The sequence below is a fragment of the Pristis pectinata genome, chromosome 28, assembly GCF_009764475.1.
Source record: "Pristis pectinata isolate sPriPec2 chromosome 28, sPriPec2.1.pri, whole genome shotgun sequence".
In the NCBI taxonomy this organism is placed as follows: Eukaryota; Metazoa; Chordata; class Chondrichthyes; order Rhinopristiformes; family Pristidae; genus Pristis; species Pristis pectinata.
Genome location: NC_067432.1, coordinates 26,659,795 through 26,673,439, shown reverse-complemented (window position 1 = coordinate 26,673,439; position 13,645 = coordinate 26,659,795). Strand labels below are relative to the sequence as shown.

At 44.5% G+C, this 13,645-nt stretch overlaps 1 protein-coding gene across 2 annotated transcripts in view; it reads left to right on the top strand.

The window, feature by feature from the left end:
* The first annotated feature begins 2,737 nt into the window (after positions 1-2,737).
* Positions 2,738-13,645, top strand: part of LOC127583925 (protein FAM81A-like) — a 47,219-nt gene continuing 36,311 nt past the window's right edge. The window contains exon 1 of one of the 2 annotated variants that reach the window (XM_052040360.1): positions 2,738-2,758. The gene's annotated coding sequence lies outside the window, so the exon portion shown is untranslated. Of the gene's footprint in view, positions 2,759-3,728; positions 3,826-13,645 lie in introns of those variants that run through there. The other variant, XM_052040359.1, reaches the window with a different exon arrangement.

Below are 13,645 nucleotides of genomic sequence, written 5' to 3'. Positions count from 1 at the left end.
TCCCACCCATAACCTTAAAGCCATGCCCTCTCGTCTTGAGCATTGGTGCCCTGGGAAGAAGGCGCTGACTGTTTACTCTATCTATTCCTCTCAATATTTTATATACCTCTATCATGTCTCCTCTCATCCTCCTCCTTTCCAGTGAATAAAGCTCTAGCACCTTAAGCCTCTCCTCATATTCAATACTCTCTAATCCAGGCAGCATCCTGGTAAATCTCCTCTGCACCCTCTCCAACGCCTCCACATCCTTCCTATAATGAGGTGACCAGAACTGAACACAGTACTCTAAGTGTGGCCTAACTAGAGTTTTGTAAAGCTGCATCATCACCTCGCGGCTCTTAAACTCAATCCCGCGATTTATGAAAGCCAACATCCCATTGGCCTTCTTAACTGCTCTTTCCACCTGTGAGGCAACTTTCAATGAACTGTGAATATGAACCCCAGATCCCTCTGCTCCTCCACACCGCCAAGTACTTTGCCATTCACCCAGTACTCTGCCCTGGAGTTTGTCCTTCCAAAGTGTATCACCTCACACTTCTCCGGATTGAACTCCATCTGCCACTTGTCAGCCCAGCTCTGCATCCTATCAATATCCCTCTGTAAGCTCCGACAGCCCTCCACACTATCCACAACACCGCCGATCTTAGTGTCGTCCGCAAACTTACTAACTCAGCCCTCCACCCCCTCATCTAAGTCATCTGTAAATATCACAAAAAGTAAAGGTCCCAGAACCGAGCCCTGTGGGACACCACTAGTCACTGCCCTCCAATCCGGGGGCACTCCTTCCACCACAACCCTCTGCTTTCTACATGCAAGCCAATTCCTAATCCACACAGCCAAGCTTCCCTGGATCCCTTGGCCTCTGACCTTCTGAAGAAGGACAAGAAAACGTTTAAGGGCTGAATTCTAAATAGTAGTGTCTCAGCAGCAGAAGTTACAGCAAACAGTGGTGGATTAATTTTCGAGATGAGGAAGAGTCCAGAATTAGAGGACTGTGGGTATTTTGAGGGTTAAAACTGGAGAGAAGGAGTGAGATCAGAAAGGAGTTTGATAACAAGTGTAAGAATTTTAAAACCAAGAGTGTTAATGTAGACCAGCAGACAGAGAGCTGATAGGTGAACAGAGAATGCTGCGGGTTAGAACAGAGTTTCATGTGACATCATGGAAGGAAGATTAGAATGAAGAGTAGGTAGCACTGCATTGGTTTAGACTAATCTACAGAGGACAAAAAGCATGGGTGAGGGTTTCTGCAGCAAACTAACATGGACAGGGACAGAGTTGTTTTATAGTAAATGGATCTCCTTCAGTTCAGAATTCTGCCCAAGGTTCAACCTTTAAGAAAGCCCCTATGTTTGTGCTTTTGAGTGACCTCAGGGAAACTCTGGCCCTTCCCTTGATGATCCATTTATTTCAAATACAGCAGTTTCTCTGAAATAAAAACAGAAAATGATGGAAATGTTTAACAAGTCAGGCAGCATCTGTGGGGAAGGAAACAGAATTAATTTAATTCAGTTCAGTTCTATGTACAGTAAAAACTCCAATATTCCTATAATCTGGCGCCTTCACGACCTGCCCATCTATTTGAGTCATAGAGCACTACAGCATAGAAACAAGCCATTTGGTCCATCTAGTCCATGCTGACCTGGTTTTCTGCCTAGTCCCATCTCCCTGCATACCTCTCTCATTCATGTACCTGTCCAAACTTCTCTTAAATGTTACAATTGAACCCGCATCCACCACTTCTGCTGGCAGCTCGTTCCACACTCGCACCACTCTGAGTGAAGAAGTTCCTCCTCAGATTCCACTTAAATATTTCACCTTTCACCCTAAACCTATGACCTCTAGTTCTAGTCTCACCCAACCCGAGGGGAAAAAGCCTGGATGCATTCACCCTATTTATACCCCTCATAATTTTGTCTGCTTCTATAAGATCTCCCCTCATTCTCCTGTGCTCCAGGGAATAAAATCCTAAACTATTCAACCTATCCCTGTAACTCAGGTCGTCAAGTCCCGGCAACATCCATGTAAATCTTCTCAAGCTTATTGATATCTTTCCTGTAGGCAGGTGACCAGAACTGCACATAATACTCTAAATTTGGCCTCACCAACGTCTTACCCAACATCCCAACTCCTGTACTCAGTGCCCTGATTTATGAAGGCCAATGTGCCAAAAGCTCTCTTTACGACCCTACCTACCTGTGACGCCACTTTCAAGGAACTACGGATCTGTATTCCCAGGTCCCTTTGTTCTACAGTACACCTCAGTGTCCTACCATTCACTGTACAAGTCTTACCCTGGTTTGTCCTTCCAAAGTGCAACACCTCACACTTGTCTGCATTAAATTCCATCTGCCATTTTCAGCCCATTTTCCCAGCTGGTCCAGATCACTTTGTAAGCTTTGATAGCCTTCCTAGCTGTCCAGTACACCACCACCTCCTTCCCTTTATTCCATGGTCCTACCGGATTTCTTCTTCTTTAGCCCTTTGCCTCTTCTACCTAGCACCTCTCAGCTTCTTGCATCTCCCCCACCCACCTACCTTCCCCCTCTCACCTGAACTCACCTATCCCCTGCCTGCCTGTGCTCCTCCCTCTCCCCAACCACTTCATTCTGGCTTCTGCCCTCTTCCTTTCCAGTCCTGATGAAGGGTTTCTGCCCAAAACATCGACTGTTTATTTCTCTCCATAGATGCTGCCTGACCTGCTGAGTTCCTCCAGCACTTTCTGTGTGTGTCACTTCGGACTTTGGTGGTGCAGGACGTAAGAGATTTTCCGAACTATTGGATGTTATCAACACCCAATACATTTTTATTCATTATTTTTTAGGTGTCACAGTATTATAATAAATTTCCCAGTGAACTCGGTGAGTTTAATGGGAACGTGTGAAAACGTGTGAGTCGTAAGTGAGCGAGGGACCCGGGACCACCCAGGAGGGAGCGGGGTCCCGGTGGGCGGGACGGAGCGGGACACGGGACCCCCCGGGAGGGAGCGAGACCCGGGATCCCTCGGGAGGAAGCGGAACCCCCTGGAGGGAGCGGGACACGGAGACCACCCCCGGGAGGGAGCGGGACCTGGGGACCCCCCCGGGAGGGAGCGGAACCCCCTGGAGGGAGCGGGACACGGAGACCACCCCCGGGAGGGAGCGGGACCTGGGGACCCCCCCGGGAGGGAGCGGAACCCCCGGGAGGGAGCGGGACACGGAGACCACCCCCGGGAGGAAGCGGGACCTGGGGACCCCCCCGGGAGGGAGCGGAACCCCCGGGAGGGAGCGGGACACGGAGACCCCCCCCCCGGGAGGGAGCGGGACCCGGGACCCCCCCGGGAGAGAGCGGAACCCCCGGGAGGGAGCGGAACCCAGAGACCCCCCCCCGGGAGGGAGCGGGACCCAGGGATCGCCCCCCCCGGGAGAGAGCGGAACCCCCGGGAGGGAGCGGAACACGGAGACCCCCCGGGAGGGAGCGGGACCCCCGGGAGGGAGCGGGACACGGAGACCCCCCGGGAGGGAGCGGGACCCCCGGGAGGGAGGGAGCAGGGAGCATCACCCGCTGAGCCAGGTGCTGAAGCATCGGGTTTCCGAACGGCCGGGGGCGGCGGCGCGGTGACCAGCGGGCGGCTGACGGGCCGGGACGCCCCCCGCCCCCGCCACACACACACACACACACGGACCAATCACAACGCGGCAATTCCCGGCTGCTATGGTAACGGCGTCCGGGCAGACACTGGGTCACAGCTGAGCGAGTGCCTGGCGCCGGGCTCCCGGGGAGCAGCGACTGAGGGCGGGACCCGCAGCCAGGAGCCTCTCCTGTCTGCTCCGACCCGGCAGAACGGTGAGGGCTAGACCGGGGGTTAAAGGCTTCTGCCGGGCAAAACACGCACTGAGTGCACTCCCCGCGGCTCATCGTGGAGCCTTCGGCAGCGTGGTACAGATCAGTAAGGTTTTGCATGCGAGTCCTGAGTGATGTCAGGAAGTTCAGCTCTGATGTGCGGGAGCTTCAGCTAATTTAACCCCACCACACTTTAAAAACTGATTAGATACTTGAAGGTAGATCTATGAGGGAGGGAATACCACTGGCGTTATCGGTGTTGTGATTCCCTGAGCTAGAGTTAATTTTAATTAAGCGAGTGGAACTGTTTGGTTTTGAAAATGAGTAATTATGATAAAACTTGGTTAAATTGGCGCCAGGTTTCAGTAAGTATTCAGCGAGAATTGCTTTGTGATCTATCACAGTGGGACTTCCTTGTGCTTGTTTGAAATTCCACCCCAACCCTACTGCCTTTGACGGGGGATTTATTCCATTTTTTTTACCCATCTAAAAGGTCTGATGAAGTGATCTTGCTGTTGTACTGAGCGTTGCAGATTAACATGCCCCTTATTTGATTTAAACGTTTATTGGTAGCAAAAGAAAACAAGATGCTGGAGGTGTTAATCTTGCACGGGCTCTATCGGTGTCGCTGGGTTTGTGAATTGCACCGGTTCCAGCGTAGTTTCCCACCAACCTGCGCTGGTCGTGATCACCAAGAAGAGTCTTTCTTTACGTCCATTTTTCAGGATCTGGGTGTGGCTGACAATGCTGACACCCTAATTGCCCCTGAGAAGATGCTGTGGAAAGCCACTCTCCTGTGGTCCTTTTGAGGGTGGCATTCCAACTCTGTTGTTGGGGAGGGAGTTAAGATTTTGACCCAGCGAAGACGAAGGAATGGCAGTATAGTTCCAGGTCGGGATGGTGTATGACCTGGAGGAGAACACGCAGGTGGTGATGTTCCCCTGCACCTGAAGCTCTTGTTCATTAAGGTGTTAAAGGTTCTGGGTTTCAGAGATGCTGTCAAAGTTGACTAGGTGAGTAACTGCAGTGCACTTTGTAAATGCAGAAACTGCAGCGACTGTGAGCTGGTGGTGGAGAGAATGAATGTTTGGGATGGAGATAGGGTACCGCTCAAGCAGGCTGCTTTCTCCTGGGTTCTACAACACTCAGCAAGGCAAATGGAGACTGTTTAATCACACTCCTGGTTTGTACCTTGCAGACAAGTGAAAAGGCGAAAAGTGTGTCAGGAGATGGGTAACTCACTGCAGGATACTCAGTGAACTACTGCTGGTTATGCTGCTGCTCCAGTTCTGTGTCTGGTCAATGGTAGCCCCCGTGGTATTGATGGTGAGGAGTTTGGCTACGGTAATGCTGTTATGTTAGCTGGTTACATTCTCTTTTGTTGGAAATTGTCATTGGCACTTTTGTTATGAGTATGTTAAGTGTCACTTATCAGCCTGTGCCTGAATATTGTCTAGGTCTTGCTGCCTGGACTGGTTCATTTGCTGAGGAAGAACCGAACATTGTGGAATCGTTATTGTACAATCCACCTCCGTCCTAACGATGGAAGGAAAATTTTTGCTGAAGCTGCTGGAGTTGGTTCGACCTGTAGCACTGCCTCTGATGAACTCCTGCAGCAATGTCCTGAGGCTGGGATGATTGACCACTAACAACCATATCCAGCTTCCCTTGTGTGAGGTTTTCCCTTTGATCTTCATTGAGCAGCTTTACCAGGATTGCTTGATGTCACACTTGGTCAAATACTGCCTTGATGCCAGTCATTCTCTCCTCCCCTCTGGAATTCAGCTCTCTGGTCCATACTTGCTAAGGTCTGGAGCCAAGTGTTCCCAGCAAAATGCAAACTGGGCATTGATGAGCAGGTTATTTTTGAGTAAGTGCCACTTGACAGCAATGTCAGTGATGCTTTCCATCGCTTTGCTAATGATTGGGAGAAGTTTGATTGGGAGAAGTTTGATTGGGAGGTAATCAGCTGGATTGGACCACAACGTAACAAAGTGGAACATTTACCAGTTGGGAAGATGCCAGTGCTGGAACTAGACTGAAATAGCTTGTCTGGAGGTGCAGTTCATTCTGGAGTATAAGTCTCTAGTACTGCAGCTAACTTGTTGAGTGGTCCCATAGTCTGCTATATCCAGTTCTATGAGCTGTTTTTATTTTGGTGTCGCGTGGAATGAATCAAACTGGCTGAAGAGTGGCTTTTGTGAAGGTGAAGATCTCAGGAAGAAGCCAAGATGGATCATCCACTTGGCACTTATAGAACCATAGAAAACTACAGCACAGAAAATAGGCCATTCGGCCCTTCTAGTCTGTGCCGAAACATTATTCTGCTAGTCCCATTTACCTGCCCTCAGCCCATACCCCTCCAGACCTCTCTTGTCCTTGTATCTATCCAATTTACTCTTAAAAGTTAAGAGCGAGCCCGCATTTACCACATCAGATGGCAGCCCATTCCACATTCCCACCACTCTTTGAGTGAAGAAGTTCCCTCTAATGTTCCCCCTAAACCTTTCCCCTTTCACCCTAAAGCTGAACGTAATTGTGAATGTTTCAGTCTAATCAATAGCACTCACAAGCTGGGCCTACCATCACTGAGGATGGGGATATACTTGAAGCCTCCTCCTCCTGTTAGCTGTTTAATTAACCATCATCATTCATGATGAGAGGTGGCAGGACTGCAGAGCTTTGATCTGATCTGTCGGCTGTGTGATCACTCACTTCTCTTTATTGAATACTGTATTTGCTGTTTAATGTGCATTTGGTCGTGTGTTAGGTAATCCCAGTGCTGCTCGTGCCGTGCTTATCTGCCCTTCTCATTAAATCAGGTTTGATCCCCTGCCTTGATAGTAATATTGGGCAATGAGGTTACATATGGTGGCAGTTTACATTTCTACTGCTGCCAGTCAACGGTACCTCATGGATGTGCACTTTCAGATGCCAGATCTGTACTGAGTTATCCCGTTTAGCACAATTGTAGTGCCACACAGCAGGACGGAGGATGTCCTTGCTGTGAAGATGGGTGTTTCCCTCCACAGGGGTTATGTAATGGTCACTTCCATCAGTTCCATCTGCCCCCAGGTTGATTGGTGAGAATGAGGTTCGCAGACCCAGTCTGGTATCTATGTCCATCAGGAATTGGCCAGCTCAGTCAGTGATGGTGCTACCAAGCCACTCTTGGGGATGGACATAGAAATCCCCACCCGGAGAACATTTTACATTCAGCACTTCATGCTGCTTCATCTTTACTTTAACCACTGTATGATTTTAAAAACAGAATGAGGTTGAATTTTGAAACATTTCAGTTGGTGGAGGAAGCTACTCTCAAAACATTTAAGAGGTATCTAGATAAGAACTTGAGTTGCCAAGGCATAGAAGACTATGGATCAAGTGCTGGTAAATAGGGTGACTATAGATGAGTAATTGATGGTTGGCATGGACATGGTGGGCTGAAGGGCCTGTTTGTGAACTGTATGACTCTTAACCAACTCTACCGTGACTCGTGTTAGAAAGGAATTGAAATAATTACACAGAATATTCATAAATTAACCATTTGCTCCACCTCTGCATCAACCTCCTTCCATTCTACATCAACTAATTTTGATATTTTCTTTTCAATATGCTTTGTAGCTCACTCTGTGCTATTGCCCTCAGTTATTCCCTTTGACAGTGAGTTCTCCATTCATATACTTTTGTATTTGACCTAAAAATGATATGAAACATTTTATTGGTAATTGAACTGGAAACTGGTGAGACCTGGCAGTATAACTGAGGATGGATATGAAAACAAATTTATGCTAATATGTCTACTTTTTTTTTAAAAAAGATTGCCTTGCCATTGATGGCCTAACTAAAGGCCTTCACGGTCCTTCTGCATTCCTGTGAAATAAATTACCTTTCGAGTTGAGTGTGAAATGAAACTAAGATATTCCCTGCAGACATTTTCAAAATTACATTACATCATAATCTTTGTACATTCTGGACGTTACATGGTGCCCAAAGATTTCCAAAGTCATTGCAAGTAATTACTTCCTCAGCTAACTGTTAATTACCTTTTAACTTTTTGAAATAGCTATAAGTACAACAATAGATGAATTAGTATGTTGAATAAGACACATATAAAATATTACATAGGGAAAAGGATCACTTTCTACATGTAAGTTACAGCTTTTAAATCTTTCATTACATTGCACACATTAAGGCATGACTTTGAGTAAATGATCACTTAACAAAATCTGTCCTTGATGGGTAATTTTTAAAGAACGTTGGTTGATTGTACAAACCTTTGCTTAACTGTGAATGTGGAAGGGCAGATAAATTATTTTAAAAATGGCATATTGAGAAGTAATAATTGTTAAAGTGAGTTCCCTGTTGCTGGTGAGTTAATGCCAAGTTTTACTGAAAACTAGAGGGATAGGAAATAAAAATATACAAATTAATCTTAGTCATTAGGAGTGGCGTAAGTTTCCATAAGTGGTGGGTATTGATTGGTTGGTTGTGCAAAATATGGAAAGAGGATCTGAATATGAAACTAGTATACCTTTGTGTGTGTATATGTGTGGAGGAGGAGGGGGAGGTAGGAACTCAGCGAACAATCAATGGAAAGGAAACAAACTTCTTAATGTTCTTCTAGCTGATATTTAAATTGATCTCGCATTAAAAAACATTTATCTCAATTCCCACCTAAGTTATGCACACATAGGTTCTTGATTTCTTGGCCACACAGGATAAGCCTTTTGAAAGGAAAAAAAATTATTTGTCCTTCAGAGCCAGTGGTCCTAGGGATTAATTCTGCAATGGTTTACTGTGATGTAGTTAGACTGAGATAAATGCTCTCGTTTTTGTAGTAGTTTATATTCAACTGTTGTCATACACTATATACAATAAAATTCTGGTATTATATTATCTGTTATTCAGAAATCTAAATGTTTCAGCATCTGGCTCAACAGGGCCCTGTTTCCTGTCCTTGCTTGAAGCTTACCGGATTTGCTGGAAAATTTATTATACTGCTGTGTAACATTGAAAAAGAAGTGATTTAAAAGTGTGTTAGGGTGATAATAGGAATAACATCCAGTAGTCTGGATCATCTGCTAATCTTTGGCATCACCAAAGTCCTGAACGTGCTGAATTAAAGGAGTTTTACTGTAGGAATATAAATTAAGCAACAGCTATTGACAAGATATTTATAAGTCAGTGAGAAGACCTGGCTTTTTCTCAAGGGACACTTTGGTAAAATTACGTTGGTATGAACTAGATGTAGTAGAAAAGTCAATTTTGAATTTAAAACACACTGATAATAGTACTACCATCATGGAATTTTACAAGTGCTAAGTATTGATCTATTTGGGTTTCAGTCAGATTTTCCACTTTTGAATTGACTAGCTAGAGAACACGATGGTTTAAGGGATGATTTACAAACATCGTATGTAAAGTGGAAATATATACTGTATGTGGTAGTTTGGAGGATATGATCTCTCAAAAGTCTCAAGGACGATAAACTTGAGTATGCTGGGTTTCTATTTTAGTTATTGCTTTGGAAGCAGTTAATTTTTTTGCCCCATACTCACCCATCCTCCTACCCCAATCAAGAGGAGGTCCTCTTGAACTACTTTCAGTGACTGATGTGGGAGGAACTATTTATTTATCTTGGGTCTTCAGTGGCCCAATGCTGTGCCTCCACCTACTAGCTGACCTTTCCTGTAAACCTCAGGGAAACCATTGACTGTACAATGTGAAATTGTTCACTTTGGAGGGAAGAATGATAAGACAGTTTACTACTTAAATGGAGAAAGACCACAAGGAACTGCATCACAAAGGGATTTGCAGGTCCTTGTTCACGAAACACATACAGCTGGCATACAGGTGGGGAAGGCGAAAGGAATTCTGGCTTTTATTTCAACGGATCTGTACTATAAAAGTACGGCAGTCTTAATACAGCTGTACAAGATGCTAGTGAGACCGCACCCAGAATACTGTGCACAGTTTAGGTTCCCTTATCTAAGGAAAGATAGATTATCATTGGACATTGTTCATTGTTCAGGGATGATCCCAGGTTGAGCAGTTTGGGTCTAAGCTCATTATTTAGCAGAATGAGAGGTGGTCTTATTGAAATGTAGAAGGTTCTTATGCAGACCGGGAGGTGGAGCAGGTATAAGAAGCCAAGTACCCTACTCTTCTTCCTATTTCTTATGGCAATGAAGATGAGACTTGGAAGATAAAATCTCACCCACATTTGCTGCTGACCTACCACCCTATGTTAAAATCTAGGCCTAATTAAGATATGTTCTTATTTTAGATGGTTTGAATTGAATATTCTCGGAGTTTGTGCAGTCATTATGCTAATGAATTATTGAAAGTATTTGCTGTTCTCCCATAACTCTCTCACATCCAGTGCTATAAGAGTGGGCTCAATAAACTTCTACTTCCTTGTACGTGCACTGAAAGGGAGAAGTAAGGTTAACTCTTGCTTAGTGCATAACCACTGAATAAAATGTATATCAGGTGTCAGAATAGCAGTTGCAACACATTCTTTTTCTTCTAAGGCAGTCCTTCAGGTTCAAGGATGACATTTTGTGAGTCATCTGAATCTACATGCCTGTGATGCTACCTCAAGCCAGTTTTTCATTGTACCTGTACCTTATACAATGAGATGGACTCTTGACCCTCACGATCTACCTTGTTATGACCTTGCACCTTATTGTCTACCTGCACTGCACTTCCTCTGTAGCTGTGACACTTTGCTTTGTACTGTTATTGTTTTAACTACTACCTCAATGCACTCTGTACTAACTCAGTGTAACTGCACTGTGTAATGAATTGACCTGTACGATCGGTATGCAAGACAAGTTTTTCACTATACCTCGGTACAAGTGACAATAATAAACCACTAATAATACCTCACCATACTTGTGCATATAACAATAAACTCTACCATGACAATAACCTCGACTTAATGTATTTTTTAAAATTCTTTCTTAGGTTATGGACATCACTGACAAGTTGAGCATTTTTAATTAATTGCCCTTAAGAAAATGTTGGTGAGCCTCCTTCAACCACTGCAGTCTGTGAGTTGCATTATGTTAAGTAGTTCCAGGATCTGACCAGTGACGATGAAGGTACAGGAATCCTGTGGCAGCTCTGTGTGAAATGGAGGCGAACTTGCAAATTATGATGTTCCAATATGCCTGCTGCCCTTGACAATAGAGGTCATTGGTTTGTCAAAGAAACTCAGTGCTGTACATGAATAATTTTAATGTTATCTGATGTAGCAGAACCTGAGAATGTACAAAATCATTTGCATCTAACAGTATCATATAACATTTGCTTTATGATGCAAGCATCTAGGTGTATGGGGCTAGTCTATAATCTCTAGTTCAATTGTCTGTATTTAATCTGACAGCAGATTCAACTACCAAAGCTATTTTGTACAAGTTGAGTTACTGATATTTACAAATGCTGCTTAATGCCCGAGAACAAACGGTCTTTTCTATGTCCTGATGCAGGGTCTCCACCCAAAATATCGACCATCCCTTTGCCTCCACGGATGCTGCTCGACCCACTGAATCCTTCCAGCAGTTTAGTTTTTGCCTTTTCCTAGATCTTGCTGTTTTTGCTTGTCCCACCAACCAAAATATGCAAAGTGTTCAGAGTATTAGGGTATATCCCATTTTATCTGATGAATTTGCAGGTTGAGTCTGAGACCCTGTGTGGAGGACCAGGGTGTAGAGGAGCAGGATTTTAACTCCCTCACATGGCAGAGGATTGGATGGGTGCTTGCCTTTCAGAAATTAGACTACAACAGACCTTAAAAGAGAAGTTAACTAACCTGATGTCAAGTTCTAGGTCAATCATTTAAATATAACTTGTAGATCAGCACGATTTTAGCAGTTTTTTTAACAGGAGGAGGCCATTTGGCCCATTGTGTCTGTGCTGGTGGTAAAAACGTTATGCAAATTTATTGCACCTTCCAGCACTGGAGTGGAAGTCCTACAGGTCATTAGCCCTTCCAGTACCCGTTCAAGTATGTTCAAATATGATGAGGATTTCTGCCTCCAACCTTGCAGGCAGTGAGTTCCAGAACCCCATCACTCCCTGGGTGCAAAAGATTTTCCTCACCTCCCCTGTAATCTCTTTACAAATTATTTTAACTTATGGTCCCGCTGTAAAGGGAAGTAAGTCATTTCTATGTATTCTCCTTGGGTTCTGCATAATCTTGTTCACCTCGACTAAGTCTCCCCACTGTCTCCTTTGTTTCAAATAACATTATCTTATCTCATCTTTCCTCAGGTAAAGTTTTCCTGTCCTGGCAACATCTTTAATTTCCTAAGCATCCTGTCCAGGGCAGTAATATCTGCATGTAGTGACCAGTACTGAAGCTGTATTGTATACAATTCTGATATAACCTCCCTGCACTTACTAGTAAAGGAAAGAATTCTGCCTGCTCTTTTAACCATCTTACTACCCTCTCCTTCACCTTTAAGGATCTGTTAACTAAAAGGGCATGCCTTTATTCTGAGGCTGTGCTCTCAGATCCTAGACTCTCCTACTAATGGAAACATCTTCTCCACATCCACTCTATCCAGGCCTTTCAGTATCTGGTAGGTTTCGATGAGATCTCCTCCTTCATCCTTCTGAACTCTACCGAATACAGGCCCAGAGACATCAAATGCTCCTCAGAAGGTAAACCTTTCATTCCTGGGATCATTCATGTGATCCTCCTCTGAACCCTCTCCAGGGCCAGCACATCCTTCCTTAGATATGGGGCACAAAATTGCTCACAAGGTTCCAACTGACCAACACCTTGTAAAGCCTCAACAGTACATCCTTGCTTTTATGTTCTCGTCCTCTCGAAATGCATGCTAACATTGCATTTACCTTCTTTACTACCAACTCAACCTACAAGTTAACCGTGAGGGAATCCTGAACTAGGACTCCCAAGTCCCTTTGCATCGCCAATTTCTGAATGCTCTCCACATTTAGAAGATAGTTTACACCTTTTATTCTTCCTACCAAAGTGCATAACCCCACACTTCCTATCATGCCTAAACTTGTGTATCAAGTCTAAATTAAAAGCAAGCCCAGTGGAATCCCACTGGTAACAGGCTTCCAACCATAAAAATACCCATCAACCATTACTCTTGCCATGGAGCCAATTTTGGATCCAATTTACAGTTCTCATGGGCTTTCACATTTTTAACCAGCCTCTTGTGTGAAATCTTGACCTTGCCCGTGTAAAAATCCATGTAGACTACATCAACAATATTGCTCACTTTATTACCTCTTCAAAAAATACCATCAACAAGTCAAGTACAACCATTACTTAACAAATATATGTTGACTATAGACAATTAATCTTTCTTTCTAAATGAATGATTATGCAGTCCATCTCAATGGACCTCAACATTTTTCCCATTGCTAATATAAAACTAAACGGTCTTTAATTACCTGGTTTATTCCTCCCTCCCTTTTTAAACATGTTACCACTCTTCCAATTGCCTGGCAATGTTCCTGTAGCCAGAGAGGCTTGAAACATTGTAGCCAGAACCTCTGCAATTTTCCCCCTCGCTTTTTGCATCACGAGATGTATTTCATTTGGGCCCGGCAACTCATGCATTTTCAAAGGTGATAAACCCCTTCTTTATCCTCTTGCTCTTTCTGCACTTAAGGGGAGTCGTACAGGAGAACCAGGCTCTTTGGCCCACCACGTCCATGCCAACCTTTCACCCACCTGCACGAATTTCATTTGCCCACATTAGGCCCGTATCCTATCCTTTGCCTATTTGTGCATTTTCTTTGATTTTAATTGCCAATGTTTTTTCATTCTCTCTCT